Raw genomic sequence first — 19,483 nt, 5'->3', positions numbered from 1 at the left:
AGGCTTCAGTGTGTGTGTGTGTGTGTGTGGTACAATTGGGTATAGACTCTATTAGGCTAAGCACTGTCATATGCATGCAAACGAACATACACACACACACAGAAGCACACAGTGTGAGTACATACTGTATCAGCAGGTACAGAGCACTCTTAAACAGTGTCTCCCTCTCTGTCTCTCTGCTGTAGATCCCTAAGATGGCGGCCGTCACTGTCACTGACGTCAGCAGAGTGCCAGTGGACCGATGCCGGTGTTTCTGCCGCTGTTACACGTGTGTGACTGACTTTTTCGGTGATGAAACCAAACCTGACAGATATTAAAAAGGGAGTGGACAGCCGGACAGCTGAGAGGGCTCTAATATCTTGCAGGAGTCAAATCCTTGTTCGACCCGTCACACCTCTTACAATTCTAATTTGGTGACTGCCACCATTCACTAGCCTCTTGTTCCCTACCTTGCTTTCATTCTCTGTGTTCGGCAGCTCCTCAGTCCCTTTTCTTCTACTCTCTCCATCTCTTTCTCTCTCTCTCCTCCTCCGACACGCACCCCCCTCACCTCTTTCCTCTCGCCGTTTGATCAGCGGAGCAGCAACCCAGCAGGAGTATTTAAGGAAAGACAAGGCTCCCAATGCTTTATTCTCTTTCTTACCCCTCTGCCTTACATCTCTCCGTGCTCTCGTTTGGTCCCCTGTTTTCTTCTCACTTTTATGTTCCTTCTTATGTTCCTCTCTCACACTTTCTTGCCTTTTTCATCAAATATTCCTCACAAAATAGGATTTCACACAGTAACCACCATGTGTATACACATCTGCGTGTGTTTCTTTTAGTGTGTGAACAGAGAGGGTACAGTAGCACTGCTCAATTACGCAGCAGGAGAGTTGCTACTGAGTCACTCAAACTAATCTGTCCTGAAGGTGCAGCTCCAGAGACCTGCCATGTCTGATTGTGTGCGTAGTGTGCTAATTTCTGTACATCTTACATGTGAGCGCGTGTGTAGGCACGATTAACTGAAAGCAAATACGTCGTCATCGTTTTCTCATTATTTCATTAGCTGTTCGGTTTCATATTAAAAGGACGAGGCTGGGGTGTTCTTCAATTTTCCAAGTGGCAATGAATCCCATTAAAAGTAAAAGAACAAACCGACAGCATCAATCACAGCTGGGAATTAAAGCCAGTGTGGAAATACCGTAAAGTGCAATAACACTGAAGGTCAATATGTTTTGACTCCAGAAAGTCTCTGGCTCCAATAGACCCCGTCCAGACAGCTTTAACTTCTTTGATGAAATACCAAATCAATACATTTTTTTTTTCCCCCTCACAAGTGATCATGAAATAATAGCTAAATTCATTTCATCTGATAAAGTGTATCTTTAAGGTGGGCCTTTTAAAAATAACTGAAGTAAACAGAAGACCTCAAAGAGAGGCGTGTTTGTGTGACAGGCTTGATTAATTGGTTAATTGTGCTTACAAACGCTTAAGGGATTTCGATACCATTTCTTTGGAAAAAATGTTTTGTCAATGGTTTCCTGTTTTAATGCATCTTATAGTAGAATGGATACAGTGCAGTATACCTGTTAGCTAGAATATAATGATGGTGTATGTGTTAGTTATTTCATCAGGTTTCACTTCCCCATACTTGGAAGATCCTGGCCCCAGCTGGAAAAGACGGCGTCCACCGTGGAGCCTTTGTCTTGGCTTCGGTTCAGCTCCACTGTAAACCAAGTGGTAATGTCAGTGCTATCTATGTCCGTCTTTATGTACAGTGTATGAAACCAACAGAGACCTGATGCTATTAACAGTTACTGTCTGTGTAGCAGAAACCTGATATAGTTTAATCCTCTGTGTCATGGAGCTCCAGTGCTGCACTGAGTGACATGTTGTTTTATTACCATGAGCACAAGCACTGCAGTCAGTTCTATGTACATTTTTACTGCTGCTGCACAAACTCACTGGAGTGTGTGTTAACCCGAGAATAGTCCCTCAACAAACTCAGAGAATACGATATTCAATACCTGTGATTCATTCTCATGCTGCGAGTAGCCAGCTGTGAAGAGGTGGGAACGAGTTTCACCCCACCTCCAGGTGAAGCCTTGTGGATCAACTTGGTCAGATGGCACTAGAAGATACTGTACATACTGTTGACTGTTGAGTGGATGACCATCCTACAAAGAAGACAAAAAAAACCCCAACATGTTTACTGTTGTTTACAAAGAAAGAAATCAGGTGACATTGTCTTGGGAGGAGGTCGGGGTGGATGAATGGGTCTAAAATCAGACTTTAACATGTGATTACTGTTATTTTCCTGTTTGAAACTTTAAAGCATTGCCACGATTTTCACTTAAACTATGTTAATTCTTTTTTTTTTTAACGTGAAATTTTTATCACTTCAGTAAAGTAGTAATTTTACTCCTTCCTTTAAGCAAAAACAAAGGCCTTTTGTGCCTTTGATAGAAGAGAACTTTAATGGGGAACTACTGTTTTATACAACCTGGACCTTATTTCTGGCATAAAATACGATCAAAATACGAGCACTAGTGTGTCATAACATAATATCGGTGAAATGAAAGAGTTTCGCGGCAGATAATGCGTTATTTAGAGGCTGTGTTATTCCCCGTTGAGTCTAGAGTTACCTGTTATCTATTCGCGTTTCGGTGCCCCAGTCACTCCCACTATATGGATATACGTGGATGTAAATATCTGACGAACGACTCCAGATAACACCAAAGTTATATGGGTGAGTAAACGATCGTATTTTATGCCAGAAGTAAGGTCCAGGTTGTAAAAAAAAACAGTAGTTCACCTTTAACCAATATACTGCACCAAAGCTCAACTCAACCAAGCCAAACCAAAGTAGAGAAAGAGAGAAACTGCTCAGACACCTATAGATATGGGTTAGCAATCACATCAACTCAGATGTCAGCCATCACTCCCCAAACACCAATATAATGTATGAGGAAGTAGGTCTTGAGGCCTGGAAGCCGTCACAATGGTTAAACCCAACTAAATGTTGTTGATAGGGGCATTTTGTTTCCTATTATACCTACTAAAAGCCGTTCAGACTTTCATCATTCAGACCCACATAACTTTAAAATCGTCCTGCACTGTAATGAAGACCGGGAAAAAGTTGGCACAGAATAAAAATTAGAATTGAATACTGTCAGGCAGCGTTAAAGATGATGATTTAATCATACTGGAGCTTCTCCAGGAGAAACTAAACAGAGATGCGTTTGGTAGCCCATGGGTTCATATTCAAAGTATTACAAAAACATTTTGTGACCATCTGACAGTTGTTTGCTGTGCACTGTGGTAGGCTATAATGTGTGTATGTACATTAGTTTATATAAGCCGATTGTTGGGATTTAATTATTTTTTTCTTCTCAGGGCTGAATCCCCACACTGAGGTTCAGAAGATGTTACATGAGACAAAATTGCTCATTGGGTGCGACAAGTATTCTCACCGAGCGGCAGAACGACGCCCGACAGCCCCGCACACCTCATCAAGTATTTAATGCAAACTATGTTTCATGCATGGCCGTCTGTGTGTTCTGTACATCTGTGTGTGTGTGTGTGTGTGCAGATGAACAACTCTTGGTATGAGCATTCCTCCGACAGAAGACAGCAGTGCATCCTCTCATTCTCTCTCTCAGACCCACACACAGATGAGGTCTCTGGAGTTCAGCTGGCTATGTCCGTTGCCGTCGGCGGTGAGCGTTGTGCATTGTGGGTGTTGTTAGACCCCGAGACCCCGACAGAGCACATGACATAGATGAGAAGATAAGTAGCAGAGACTGAATATGAGTGAGTGACAGCACTGATGGAGAGAGACAAGAAACTGCAAACCAAAATAAAATGTTTACAAGTTTACTATTGTTTTGCGTTGGGAAAGAAACTATCTTTAAAATGTGCTTTAAAAAAATCCTGGTGAGGCACTGACTGACTGGCTGCTGGTTCTCAGAAGGACATCTGACACTAAACAGGGAATTTCTGGCCTAATTTTGGCCTGAGTGACAGTTTTCTTTGTTGGAGTGCTCAAAGCTCGAAGATGACCTGCTGAGGGGAGAATTATCCAGTGGATACATGGTCCTGAAATCACGTTGATACAGAAGCAGTCGGTGACCTTAACTTGTCCTTGTAAATTCAAGATTTACATATTTCAAGGGAGGGACAAGAGGAAATTCCAGTGGTGACAAAAGTCTCGTCTTCTTGTCTTAGTGATTTTCTGTAGACAAATTCCTATCTTAGAAACCATAAATGCAAAGAGCAAACAATACCAACAAACGCCTATCAGGCATAACATTATGACCACCTTCCTAATATTGTGTAGGTCTCCCTTGTGCCTCCAAAACAGTTGTGACTCATCAGAGAATGGACATGGGCCTTCCGAAGGTGTCCTGTGGTGTCTTGAAACATAATGTTGTTAGTGATGGCCTTTGGGTCCTATGGGTTGAGGGGAGGGGCCTCTGTGGATCATCTCACAGATACTTGATCAGTTTGGGATCTAGTGAATTTGGAGGCCAGGTCAACACCTTGTGCTGTTCTTCATGTTTTTTTTTCAGTTGTTCCTAAACCGTTTTTGTGTGTGTGTCTGTGTCAGGCTGCATCCTTCCTGGGGATGACTGCTGCCATCAAGGAGTGTCATTGCTATGGGGTGGGGGTACCTGGTCTGGTCTAGGTGGGTGGTACATGTCTAAGTAACATCCACATGAATGAATGCCAGGTCCAGAAGTTTCCCAGCAGAACACTGAATTGTCACAAGATGGTCAGTGTTATTCACTTCTCGTGTCAGTGGTCATAATGTTATGCCTAATTGGTGTATTAAAACACAAACGGATATAATTTGGTGTACTAGTAGCGTGGCTCTGGGTATGGCAACACTGGGTTGCCACATCCATTTTTGGATGGATTGCTGTTAAATTGCACAGCTGCTGATGGTCCTCAGAGGTCGGATCCTCCTGACATTGGTTATTCTCATCCAGCACCGCTGCCACATCAAAATTTCAATTTACTGTCAGACAGCATGAAAGAAGATGATTTATTCACAACATTTTGGTTCACCACCTCCATCTGTACTTTGTGTTTGTGCCACTTGGGAAATTTCTGCATGCTAGAGTAAAATGTAATCGTGAAGATGGTGAACATTTTTTTTTTCTGCGAGACACCAGCTCCACTGTTAGCAATCTGATGTTACCAGCTCATTACCAGAGCAGGGTTTTGCTTCGCATAGTGACGTTATATAATTAGTTTGCTTAAGCAGTTTTCTCCTGTTGTTTGGACGGCAACTTGGAAACAAAGAGACAGAGCCGGACACCCCTATCAGAAAGTGGAGGAGCAGAAGAAAGGAGTAGATTTTGTGCAAATTAACCGCTCAACAGCCGTGAAACCCGAAGAGGTAGAGAAGACGTACCTCCTGGGCAGAAATGATCCATCAGGAGGCAGAGAAGACCTGGAACACCTGGAGGATCTCCTATCACTGTCAACCAGAGCTGCTTTTTGGATGGACTTCGGAAGTTTCTAGATGTTTGGGCTGTCACCGTCACAAAAGTTTGGACATCAGAATTAATGCACAAACAGTTGCTGGTCCCCTCAAGGGTTTGTTGCGGAGGATTGTGTTGTTCTGACCTCTGTATTCACTAAGTGACAGGCAGGACAGCGTGGCTCTGAAGCAGCTTAGCAAACTGTCAGGCTACGTCCGCGGTCACATTTCTGGAATCGGAGTGATATGACAGTGTAATGTTGGAAATGTCTGACACGAGTTGTCATTTAACAGGCTGAAGTGCTTATGTGGGATTTGCCTGTACCAGAAAAATGCCAGTGTCAAGGAAAATATGGTAGAAGTCTGCAAATCTCATGAAACCCATGACTTGTTTGAGAATACTGGAATTACATTAATAATTACAGTAATTATTTGTCAAGTGTGTGTAGCAGACTGCTCAGTAAATGGTCGCTGAAGAATGCATCGGGCTCTAGTGCATCAACCAACAGCGTAAGCTTTAATAATGTGTGCAGCCACTGTGATTTATACGCGAGGCCCACTGTTTTCTAGTAGTATCTTGATGGCTCCTTCACAGCTGCAACCACTGAGAGTGAATGCCAGCCATCAAAAGGACAAGTTAAATGCGGTGTTGTCAAATTGCACAATCACACGTGATGGAGTGGAAGAACGCTCGGCGGTTTCACAGCCGCCCCTGGTCGCTAAGAGGTCCGTGATTTCCACTGGACTGGGCTCCCTGCGGGCCTGCGTTCTTTCTTTGTTGTTCCTCACTGAGCCAGATGTCAACACAACATAATCAATCTCTCTAGGTGGTCTTGTGAGGCACATGTTAGAAGCAGTCATTTGCTTTAATCCAACCGCTGATTAAGAGGTCCTCAACAGGAGCTGTGAATGCTACCTGCTACCACTGCTGGGGTCGGTAAATTACTTATTTAAACGTCTGCAATCCTTTATCGTTAGCCATTTTTTCATCGCATCATGAGCTTGTGTTCCTCTGCCTCTTGCGCAAACTTGCCTGGAGCTGACAGCGACGGGGGGAAAAAAAAGGGATGGTGACATTTTGACTCAGGAGAAACAATTTGTGTTAACAATGGTTCAGTTCCATCAAGTGTCCCATAGACCTTTCTCATGGCAGACACTTTGACTCCTCACAGAAAGTGCACCCCCAGTCCCACCCAGCATGTCCACTGAAAGTAACGCAGCTGTAATTGATAGACTTGTGCTTTCCTGACTGTGCGAAGTCTAAATGTCTGCTGTGAGAAGATTTACTCAGTCTTGACAATGAATCACGCTCCTCAATAGCAGGACTTAGGGACCCGCTCACCTGTGAGTGAGCAGCTCATTGTTTTAACGTTATCAATGACTGCAATGACAAGTCAAGTGTCTGCTGTGAATGGGTCCACTGAATCAGGCAAGTGGCAGGTAGCTGTTTAAGCAGCTCTGACGTCTTTTCTTCTGTCCACCTTTATAACAAAGGTCATTGAGGGGAGTTGCTCAGCTCCGTCTTCTCAAAACTAAGCATACGCAGACTAAAAACACTCACCGAAGGCGTGATATATGACTGTTTGACCGTCCTCTCTTGTGGAACTTTTCGGTATATGGGCTTGTTGTTAGCCTGGAAGCCAGCCCTCCATTGAGAACTGGATTATGCCTCTGCAAAGATCAGCACACAGTCGTGCATGTCACCTGAGCGCCATGGAGTTTAACTTGGTTTAGGACGATCCAGATACATGCAGAGGTTTTTTTCTCTCTGTATGAATTGAAACCGCCCCACAATGAAATCCACATGTCGTGTTACCAGACTCATATTCTAATTAGAATTTAGTTTGACTACGGCAGGCTCTGTGTTTGCTGACATTTTCAGAAATGTCCCATCCTTTCATTAAAGTCTTAGCATCCTTGGCTTCTAGATGCCAACAGTTGCTTATCAGCTGCGTTCACATGACTTACAGCAGATCACATGACACAAAACATCCCATTTCATAACCATGCAAGCTCCATTAGAAGGCAGCAGGAGACTTGAGACGTAACTTTCCTGCTCTTTACTGGATTGGAGGAAGTTTACACTCCAGCAACCCGGAGCTACCGGTTACCTGAGACAGAGTTACGCACCGACCAACCACTCTGACTGCCTCTCCTGCTAAATGCTTTCCATTTTTCACAGTTAAACCACAGACAGAAAATGTGGCTGCCGAATTCTGAAAGGCGCCGGTCCATTGTGATTCAAATGAAACATCGTTTGAAAGCACAAAGGCTCCTGATTCCAGCGGTGTAAACCATTTTAAGATACCATCACGGCAACAATAGCAGCAGCGGCGGCAGCAGTAGTTCCTTGCTTTGTATTAAAAGCACGAACAGAGCTAAACGGTAGTTTCAGACCTTCTGTCGCCTGAAATCAAGGAGCCATTGTTGTCGAATTCTGAACGGGAAATCTGCCCATTAGCTTGTAAACTACATGGGAGCCTTGTGAGAAGGGGAAGCTTCTAATTAGGGGCTGCTGGGCTTAGCAAATGGTCTGTTATTTTTTCAAGCCTTCTCAATCACGCCGAGGAAGTAGTAAACTAGACCAGACAAGTGTTGGAGCTGTACTACAGCACAGCAGAACAGCAGACAGGAAGAGAATGACACCAAACTATACCTAAAAAAAAGTGCCTCATTAACGGTGGATGTACACACACACACAAAAGCAACATTACTGTCTATGTCTCAGCAAGGAACGAATCTCCCACAGTTTGTGTTTTGCAGAAAAATGAACAAATGATGTCTCAGTGATTAAGTAAAAAAAACTCTGACACAGGCAGAGTGCTTCCCACCTCCAGCAGACATCATAGTCAGCATGAAACTCTTCAAACACCTTGGACAGCTCCCGCACTGCTGACAGATCCACAATCAGCACCTTGGACAGAGACGCAGCGTTACCTGCAGCTGTCCTCTGCAGACGAACTTTATATTCAAAATTTTAGCATGAACTGAAATATACTTACATTTTTTTCTGTTTTCAGCAGCAAAAATACGTGAGATATTATAAACGATATGTTCTTCTTGTTTGAGAATCCATGCACAGCTTATAGAGCCTGTAGGGAGCGTGCATCAGGCCCAGTGGTAAGTTTCCTTTTAAGAAAGAAGAAATACTTTATGCTCTCTGCCTCCCGTTGAGTCTCAGTTTGGTTTTGCTCCTGGTGTGAACATCATTCAGTACAAGTTTGTACAAGGACTCTTTCTGTTGAGTGGACTTACGGGCTTTTCCTGGCTCCACAAAAAAGAAGAGGCAATGGTTAAAAGCAGCCGGGCTCGCCTCAGCTCCACACACGACTACATTTTTGAATGTCTTTGTGGTTGCAACTACATCATTTATAGCCAATGGTGTTTGACAGTTTAAAAGCTGGTTTACTGAAAGACGTGTTTGACGGTGACAAGTACTTTAACAAATGGCTAACTCAACTTTATTTTCAAACTCTAAGGAGGCACACATCGCGGGGCTGACCAGAGTCGGTTTCAGTGTAGTTCTTGCAGAAAGAAGCGAGTCAGACTGCTTTTCTCCAGTAGTTTTCTCCATGCTGTTTGACATTCACTCAATCCTATTAAGTATTAGGAGTTGAACGACGTCGGATTTTTTTTAAAGTCGACTAATGCCTGACGCCGACTAGTCGATGACGTCACACATAAAAACATAGAAAGTAATGCTTGGCAAGAATGAAATCTATATTCTTGACCTGAATACATACTGTAGAGTCTCACACAAAGGAAGCTACGGAGGCTTTTCTGCGAGGAAACTGGAGCTTGAACACGGACTACTGTCGGTCGTAGCCCACGCCAACACCATAAACACCGTCAGGCTAACACTATGCGGCTCTTGCTTTGCAAAAAACAAACAAAAAAACAAAACAAAAAACACACTCTACAACCACAGCAACAATGTCAACTAAATGAAAAGAACTGAACATGAACTCATATACAGTGCGCCGTAGATATGCTTCGCCTATATAAATCGGCACCGTCAATAGTGTTTAATAATACTTCACAGCGTGTTGTAAAATAGGATAATGTAGCCGGGATTAAAACAAAAGCGATATATCTCCGAATTCTTTTCCGTGTATAAAGGTCTAATAACTTTAGACAATGAAATTCACCAGCAAATTGTTGATTTAAAGCCTCATTCTCTCTGTTACCGCAGGACGTTTGGTGAAGTTGTTAACTGACCATCGTTGAGAGGATTTGGACTGTTCCTCTGCTAGCGATAGTGGATGGAGTGAGCATTACAGTAGTATGCCTACTTTAGCTGTATTTCAGGACTGACTTACATATTCTGCATGTCACGGTAGAATGGGCTTCTACTGTCTTCTACTGGGGCGTCCGTGTTGTTATTGTCACGTGATCTGCGACTAATCGACTCCCTGCTTAAAGCGTCACGGCACAGCAGTAAAGTCGACTAGTCGACTAGTCGATGCAACCCCTAGTATAAATAACCATGATATATGGGAGAAGAGCAGTGAGTTTGTGTTTACCGTGTTCATGAGAAAAGCCCATGTGAACGCCTCCTTTAGGGGTTGGTGGAAATTTTCGGAAAGCGCTCAACATTTCCAGAAATAGTAAGTAATAGTAATAGTAGGCACAGAAGTTAAGCTTTTGCTGGATGGTAGGTTAATATATTGTGATTTAGTTGCTTTAGTTGATTCAGATCAGCTGACTTGTGCTAACCAAGACTGGAAGGGATTATCTTATAGTTTAGGTTAAAAGACTGAGCCCAGCTAGTCCACTTCAGTGATTTCCTGTCAGACATAAACTGCAAGAAATAGTCATAGTTTTCATTTTTTGTATTTAACAGACATGATATAACGTGTGTGTTAGTTAGCTATAGACACACCGGTTTGCTGCTTCTCACTGCTTGAAGTCTTTTCTTGGCGCCACCTACACACTTGATGCACAGACGAGATGAGAATCAATCGTCTCATCTAACTGCTGGCAAGAACAAGCACATTCCTCCAAAACGATTCCTCTGAATAGGCACGGATACCCGTTCCTTTCGGCTCTGCTCGGAAATCACAATGATACACATTTGCATTGTGCATTGTTTTAATATTTGGCTGCAGTCGTTTTGTTTACGGCGATACAGAACAGCAATTTATTGCGTTGGTTTGTTGGCAGCAGGATGTCGTCTAATTATCTGCATCTATGCCCTTTACACGCCATCGACCACAGCTGTAAACAGCCTTGCGCTTTATTGTGCCATCCTTGACATTTTTATACTGTGATTTAATGCCATATAAACTAAATTAAACTAAAGCGCTTCTCCTCATCCTCCACTTAGCCAGCAAAGTCAGATTACAAGTGACAGATAGATTTACCTGCTCTGGGCTGCAAATTATTCATACACCTTAGATAGGTTTTCCTCTGCGAGCGGGTGACAAGAACACTAAACATTATTGTTGATGGTCACGCTCATCACTCTTAGGGCTGGTAATATTGTAAACACTGAGAGATTAAACTGCGGATAATTTACAGGCGGAGCTCTGACGAATGAGTAAAGCCAACAGATTTTTCACAATGACTAATATTTAAGCTTTTTATGGATGACAAACTCAATACTATCAATAAAAGTACGGAGACAACAGAAAACACAGAGGAGCCTCTATAATGCTAAAACACCCAATGGTTCGTTTTGGTCACACACATGCACAAGCTGTCCTCGTTCGTCTGTCACGGGGCATTATGGTTGGGGGAGGTGGGTGATGCTGAGGGGACGATGCCCAGCGGCGCGCGCGTCCCCCCCCCCCCCCGGGGAGGGTTGAGTGCTTCTCTCTCTCCTGCCCGGAGCTTCATCATTTATAGAAGAGACAAAATAAAACAAACACAACAAAACGGCGTGAAGTCTGAGAGCTGTGGCGCTCACGTATACACGCTCTCACACATGGAGGAGCTAGCAGGGATGTGGAGCAGAGTTTGTCCAACTCCTTGTTCCTGCCTCCCAGCATCCCTCAGCAAGCCGCAGTCAGGTGGAAACCCGCTATTAGAACAACAGCAATGCAATACACTGTGTACGTGTGCATTAGACTGCGTGTTACATTAATGGTGTGATTAGCCAGGTTATTAAAGCTAAATTTACTCTAAATGCTCTGCGTCTATTTCTGCACCTTGAAGAACCCTGATTAGCATACAGCTATTAGCATAAGCATAGCCTGGCAGAACAATTCATGTGTGTGAGGGAGACGGAGGGGGCGAGGCAGGGACTAGTTATCAGTCACGCATGACATCCCTCCACTCCATGCCTATTTGAGATTTATAGCTTTCTAGCAGAGAGGCCGTGTTGTCCTTGTTGCTCAAGCTAAGCTGACTGACAGATGCAGTGGTGTCAATCAAAACTCATCTGTCAGCGCTTACCAAAGCCAGCAGAACGTCCACCGTCGGAGCTGTGAAAAGAGCCGTTTATCCTGGATATTACAGGGGCGCACTGATCATCAGACTCCGAGTAGGTTTGGAGGACTTTAGCAGATTAAAAATAGATGTTTAAAACTGAAGCAGCTGATGCTGAGAAATTCTTTTAGCACAGAGAGAGAAGTGAAACCACGTCAGATCACACCGACACTTCCAAATACACCACTGCTGAGTATTTCTCTACAGCATGTGTTTAGATAAGTATATATATATATATATATATATATATATATATATATATATATATATATATATTTTTTTTTTAAAAGCTGGATAATATAGCTGGATATATTAACATTTGCATTCATTCATCATGAGTCCTGCACATTTCTTTTATTTGTGAGGGTCAGGTACAGTTAAATAAAAAAACTAAAAACACAAGCAGCAGCAGTGTCTAATGTAGTGTACATATGTGCCTAGCTGAAGCAAATTTTCAACACCGTCTCCTGACGAGCATTAGGAAGCATGTTAAAATACACAGATCAGCCACAACATTATGACAGGAGAAGTAAATAACATTGACCATCTTGTGACAACTCAATGTTCTGCCGGGAAACTTTTGGACCTGGCATTCATGTGGATGTTACTTAGACATGTACCACCCACCTAGACCAGACCAGGAACCCCCACCCCATAGCAATGACACTCCTTGATGGCAGCAGCCATCCCCACCAGGATGCAGCCTGACACAAGTACACACACAAAAATGGTTTGGGAACAACTCAAAGAACTGTTGACCTGACCTCCAAATTCACTAGATCCCAAACTGATCAAGTATCTGTGGGATGATCCACAGAGGCCCCTCCCCTCAACCCATAGGACCCAAAGGCCCCCACTAACAACATTCTGTTGCCAGACACCACAGGACACCCTCAGAAGACCCTTGTCCATTCTCTGATGAGTCACAACTGTTTTGGTTTTGGAGGCACAAGGGAGACCTACACGATATTGCGAAGATGGTCATAATGTTATGCCTGATCGTTGTATATATTACTGTTTATAATCAGTGCTTGTGCTTATGTCATATAAACACAATGCAGTCTGCAAAAACATAAGACGAAACCTGAGCTCATATATGCAAGTAAGTTCGTAGTAAGAATCAAATCAAATCAGATTTTAAAACACTGCTTATAAGTGTTGTTGAATGGCTCCCTGGTTATTCTCCTGCTCTGCGTGCACAGGGTTTTGCGACGCCAAATTTATCAGTCCACTAGGCCGTGACGTGACCAATGTCTCTGACTCGTCCCACCAGAGCACTTAAACAAATGCCATGCTAGTTTCTGTTATGAAGTAGCATGGAAGCAAGCCCAAAGTTCTACTGCACACAAAATTTGGGAACTCGAAGAGATCTGCCGGGCCAATCAAATGGTGTGGACGCTGTTTACAACAGGAGTCGTTGGAGAGGTGAGATGTTTAGATACTAGGTATCGACAGCAGAATAATTTCAAAGGACGAACTGTTGACAGTGATTAAAGCATTTGCTGAGATGTCCCTCAACAGTGCACTTGTGTCAAAATGAACTGACATCTCCGCTGTTAATTTGCTTTTTTAAGGGGCTCTTCAGCACAGAGGAATTTTATCCTCTATTCAGGATTTTTAAGAGGTTTCTCTCTCTCTCTTATCTCTGGTTGCAGCTAGTTTAGGGCCGTCTGTGATAGCAGCAGGACAGAGAGAAGGAGAAACGGTTAGACTTCACAGAGGAATGACTTTGGAGGAGAGTATTGGCTCAGCGTAGGCCAGACAATAAATAAATAAATAAATAAATAAATAAACTCAGCTCCGAACAATAACTCCCGTAATGCAACTCACAGATGTTCCCTTTTTCATAAATGCCCACTTCTTTCAAACAACGCGCTCTCGGTTCTTAACCCAGAGTTTCTTTATTTTTTTTCCGCCCCAGTTCTTCAAGTGGAGATAACTGTGTTGACACCGTGAGGATTATTTTCTCACTGTACCAGTAAATATTTCTACATCAGTCAATCAGAGGACTGTGCGTGTTATGTGAGGAGAGAGTTATCGCCTGACTCTGCAGTTCCTGTCGGGGTGTACGGTGCATTTTACTGGTGTTTCAGCTCATTATTTTTAGTTTACTGGTACAGCTTTAGTGTTTTTGATTTACTCCTGTTCTGCTCTCATCAGCACCGTTTCCAGCAGCTGTTTTGTGAAAGAAATCTCTGTGCAGCACCAGCCCAGACCAACAGCACAGTGGAACATTTAAAAGCTCTACAGTATAACAAAAAATGATCTACAGTATAATATTAATAATTAAAGCATATAAGTTGTTTGCTAAAGGGGGAATCAAGTGATTTCAGACGTCAGTGTCTGTTGTTTTTTTGTTTTTTTAAACAGTGTTTGTAGCTCCAGTGTCTCGAGTGAAAACGAAATAAATCTGGAGGTGTGGATTTAGAAAGAAGTGAGATCTCTTCAGCCACAGCTGACTGAGCTGTTAAGTTGCGCTGCGCGTCATGTAGGTGGTAAACTTGGACGGCGAAGAAGAAGAAGAAGAATGTGTGGAATTAATAAACCGTAATCTCCTGACAATTCTACATCTGACAATCTTAAAAGGACCAGTGATGAACAGACAAGAGTGGTTTAAAAAAAAAAACAGGACGTCAATCTGTGCTGTCAGTCAAACCAACGAGCTGTGAAAGGAGCTGCTTCGATCCTTATCCAGACGGCAGGAACAAAAAAGTCTCCTCTGACTATTTATCAGTCCTAAAGGCAAAATCAAAATCAGATCTGCCCGTCCGGCCCACTCGCCCTCCCCTGCTGGATAGATGACTTTGATGGTAAAACGCCGTCAATCCCCATCAGCTCAATATGACAGTGGACGTCCGAGCAAACGGAGGCTCCATGCGTTGGGAAATACTGAAACCCCTCATTCTTTCTTTTTCTTTTTTGTGAAGCTTATGATATAAAAGGAAAAACGTTTTAATGCTGAAACACACACTCTTACATGAAGTGAGTGCTGACCGCTGGAGGCTGAGAATAGATGTTCCAAGTTGGATGCCGTTGATGTAACTATTATTTCTCCTCTTTCTGCTCTTCTCTCTCTCTGGTTCATGTTACACTTATCTTGTCTTCTCTCCCTCCTCCTCCTCCTCTGCTGCTGCCGTTGCTGCTGCTCTCTCTCGTTTCTCTCTATTCATCTCTTCTCTCTCTTCTTCCTCCCCTTTCCTCTCCTCTGACTAGGCTCAACTCACTCCAGTATTTTTAGTATTTGTGAGTAGGCGTCGCCAGGTCCTTATGAATTTTCATGGGTTTGTTTACTGTGTAGGCTGACACGCTGCGCACTCTCACTCTCTCTCTCTCCCCTCCTTCTTCTTCTTCTTCTATTTCCCTCTCACATACTCACACAATTGCAGCAGTTTAAGAACACAAAAGTACATGCAAACACGCAAACACACGTGTTAGGCGCGTAGGCTGACTGCTGGTTAATGAGGATGTTTGGAGTCTCGGGAAGCGCCGACAGCGGGGCCCTGTCAAAGGCAGCGCTATCACCCTCATCGTCCTCCCATCATCCTCTTCTCCCTGACTTGCTCCTCTTGTTTTCCCTCCAAGTCCTCTCCAGCCGCGAGGACGCTCAGATGGAGACGTCCTTAATCCAGGAAATTAATTATGTTCATTTATCCGCTCCATCTCAAACCCCTAGAGTGTGGCTATGTGTGGTAGAACGACCAATCTGACGTGCGTGCGATTGTACGTAGCCTTGGGATTACGTCCGCGCATCTGTACGCCCATGTGTTTGACTGTGTTATGTGTCGTATGTCACTGCAGGCATACAAGGAACGCGTATTCTCCTCTTACATGTGTGTGTGTCACAGTAATTGATTGCAGTCAGACATGGGGGGGGGGGAGGCTCAGCTCTGTTAATTAAATAAGAGGCAGGGGCTTGTCTCTGAGTGTGTGTTGCTGCTCTGTCCATTAGATTCAAGCATATGGATGCCGTCACGACGAATTAGGCCGATGTGGTGATGCCACCCCGTCTCAGAGGACGCCACACACAGTACAAACACTCGTACTCAGAACCATAATCACACACTCGTACGGGACGGTGTGGGCGCTCTGTGGTGTGTTTTATGATGTTTTCCCATGCAAGTCATTTCAAAGAAAGTCTGGAAGGCTGCAGCGGGACTCCTTCTGACTTTGTTCTCCTCTCTCCTCCTTCCTCCATTTCCTCTGGCTGCAGCTGGTCTATGGCTTGTGACAGATCCTCCAGCCTTGGTGTGTGCCGCTTTGAAACAACGCCTATGTGTGTGTGTGTGTGTGTGTCTGTCTACGTGCTCCTTTCTGCTCTCCTCTCCTGTCCCACTTCAGCCCAGATTAGACCGTGCGTCTCCTGGGGGAGACAAAAATATAAAAATAAAGCTTTTTACCAGAACACTGATCTGAACACACACACACACACACACACACTGTATATACACACATTGCAGACGCACAAACACACTCATGCTAAGGGTGCATTATGAAAGCCTGTGGAGAGTGGGGCACAGAGAGCCCTTTGCAGCAGAATCCCAAAAAGCCCTTTTCTGTTGAGTAGTCAGCAAAATGCAGAGATGGAAGGGGATACAAACACAGAGAGAGAGACTCTGTCTAATAAGGCATGAAAGCTTTACGATAGATGGATACTTGCATGGATAGATGGATGGAAGGATGGATGGAAAGTTGGATAGATACATGATAGGTAGATGGACAGATAGATAGTTGGATGGATAGATGGGTGGATAGATATAGTTGGATGGATAGATGAATGGATGGATGATGGATACATGATAAAAAGATGGATAGCTGCATAGTTGGATGGGTGGATGATAGATGGATAGTTGGATGGATAGATGATGGATGGATGGATGAATAGATGGCTGGATAGATGGATAGTTGCATAGTTGGATGCTAGATGATGGACAGATGGACAGATGGATAGTTGGATAGTTGGATGGATAGATGGATTGATGGATGATAGATGGATGATAGATGGATGAATAAATGTATGGATAGATGGATGACAGATGGACAGATGGATGGATAGATGGATAGACAGATGGATTGATGGACAGGTAGATGGATGATAGATGGATGATAGATGGATGGATGGCTGGATAGATGGATGGATAGATGGATGAATAGATGGATGGATAGATGACAGATGGATGAATAGATGGATGGATAGATGATGGACAGATGGATAGATGAGATAGATAGATAGATGGATGGATAAATAGATGGATGATAGATAGATAGATGATAGATGGATAGCCTAATAGACTAATAGATGGATAGATTAATCAACAAGACTCAGAGAAGTAGAAAAATGTAACCTTTACTTATTTACAGATTGTACAGAGGTACTGAGTGACAAGGTAGTATTTACAACACAACTAGTAGCTTAGAAACCCCTGAACTTATACACAAGTGAAATACACAGCAGGGAGACCCACAGGACTACACACCAACACCCTCCCTTCCACCCAGCACTGTGTGTACTGTATGTGTGTGTGTGTGTACTCCAGGGAACAAAGTCAGCCTGGATCACTTTTAAACATGTTACTTGAAGGCGGCTGGCGTTGTGCAGGAGCCAGTAGGGCGCCATGCTGCTGACGTCACAGGCCAGGAAAAGTGTAACCGTCCAAGGCTCTGAACCAGATGCGGCGCTATCTGGTAGCCGGGGTGGAAGGTCACGTGGTGATGCATGTAGCCCGGCAGGTCTAACTCAGGGAGAACTCAGGTGCTGCAGCAAAATAGGTACCACCAGAAACACGAGCACGTCATGCAATCTTAAAAAATAAATAAATAAAAACAACTCAAAAGGTAAAACTCAGGTTGGTGTAAAAATCTCTGTGATGATGAATATACAAAACTCATTCTACATGCTCCCCTAACCACAACAGTACAGACGCAACATGTGTGTGTGTGTGTGTGTGTGTGTGTGTAACTGTATCCGTGTTATATGAGTAAGAGCCAGGTCAAATGTGACGTGTGGGACGAAGGGAAGAGGGTGCAGAAACGCACACACACGAGCACACACATACAACAAACAACCTCTAAATACACGCATCCTCTGTATTATATAAATGCCTGCACAGTGTAAAACACACACACACACACACACACACACACACACACACACACACACACACACAAACACGCTCGCTCACACTGAGAGGCGAAACAGCACAGACTCGTAGTGGAAGAGAACTATGTGGGTGGGCGTGTGTGGGGGAGGGTGAGGGGGAGGGGGGGTTGTATTAACCACACAGGCTGGACCGTCATTATTCAGTAAGTGTGACTCAGATGAGAGACCCGGCTTCACTTTAGCCGGTCGGGATAGCTGTGTCGTCCGTTCACCCAGCAGTGACGACTGTACAGTGAGGTGCCAACCAACAACAACCAGAGGAAAATAAAAATTAAGAATAAAATAAATAAAAATTGAAAAAAATAAATCACAAGAATCTAAAACATGCCATTTTTTTTCTCCTAAAAGCTGAATTAAAAAGCCACGTCGTTATTGAAATGAATTCAACACTTAATACCATCCAAATCAAACAAATGAAATCAGTTTCTAACATTTAAAACAAAGATTTCTCTGTACAGAAGTATAATATTGCAACCTGATATTGTGCATATAACTCACACACCAAACCTGTTGAGATTACCAAAAATAGGGGCGGCGTTCACCATCCGCAGGCTCGCTTTCGACCTGTCTTGAATTCCTTGCAGCCGAAAAAACACCGTGTATAGATAGTGTGTTTGTGAGTGTGCGCGAGGGAAGAGAGAATATAGAAAGAATAGAGACAGACACTCAGCTAATGGGATATCAAGTCCTTTTACCATCAAAATGCTTGTGCTCGAAAACCAATGCCCTTACTCAGTAGATTATGGATTTCTAGAACACTCATACACACGTTGCCACCTTGTCGAGTGTGTAAGCGTTTGTGTGTGTGTGTGTGTGTGTGTGTGCCTCTGTAACGAGTCACTTAGCGAACTCTCCCCGTTGCCACGTGACTCCCTCGGCTGATGCACGGCGCCGTGTCCTCGCCAGGAGAGAGCCGCACAAGTACCAGCAACTCTGACGCTCGTCCGGGAGTATTAATTTGATGAGTAAATCAGAAACGGCGACGCGCTCAGCCTCAGAGACGTCGAAACGGGCCTGGAGTTCTTCTGTTCAACATAAAAAGTTATTAGAAAAAGAAGAAAAAAAAAGCACTGTATCCTACGAGAGCCGGCGTTGAATCGGATGAGCTCTCACGACTACTGATATTAAGTGATTCCCAGCAATATGTTGAGTTTTCAAACACCACAAACTGAACTTTATTCTTCTGATACTTAATCTACTCTACAGAAGGAAGCAGGGAAAAGAGCAAAAAAGACACCGAGAGAATAAAGAAAACAAAATACCTGATGAAGGAAGGAGGAGGAAAGGCAAGAAGGAGGAATGAGCACAGTATAAGTTTAAAAAAGAAGAGAGATTAAGATTAAGTGTCGCGTATATTACTGCGTTGTGAGATGCCGTACCCTTTTGTCTAACACTGTAAAACCTCCGACCTCACAACGGAAACTGACAGA

Source organism: Chelon labrosus (genome assembly GCF_963514085.1).
Source record: "Chelon labrosus genome assembly, chromosome: 2".
NCBI classification, from domain to species: Eukaryota; Metazoa; Chordata; class Actinopteri; order Mugiliformes; family Mugilidae; genus Chelon; species Chelon labrosus.
The sequence above is the reverse complement of the archived record's forward strand: the minus strand, read 5'-3'. Positions refer to the sequence as shown.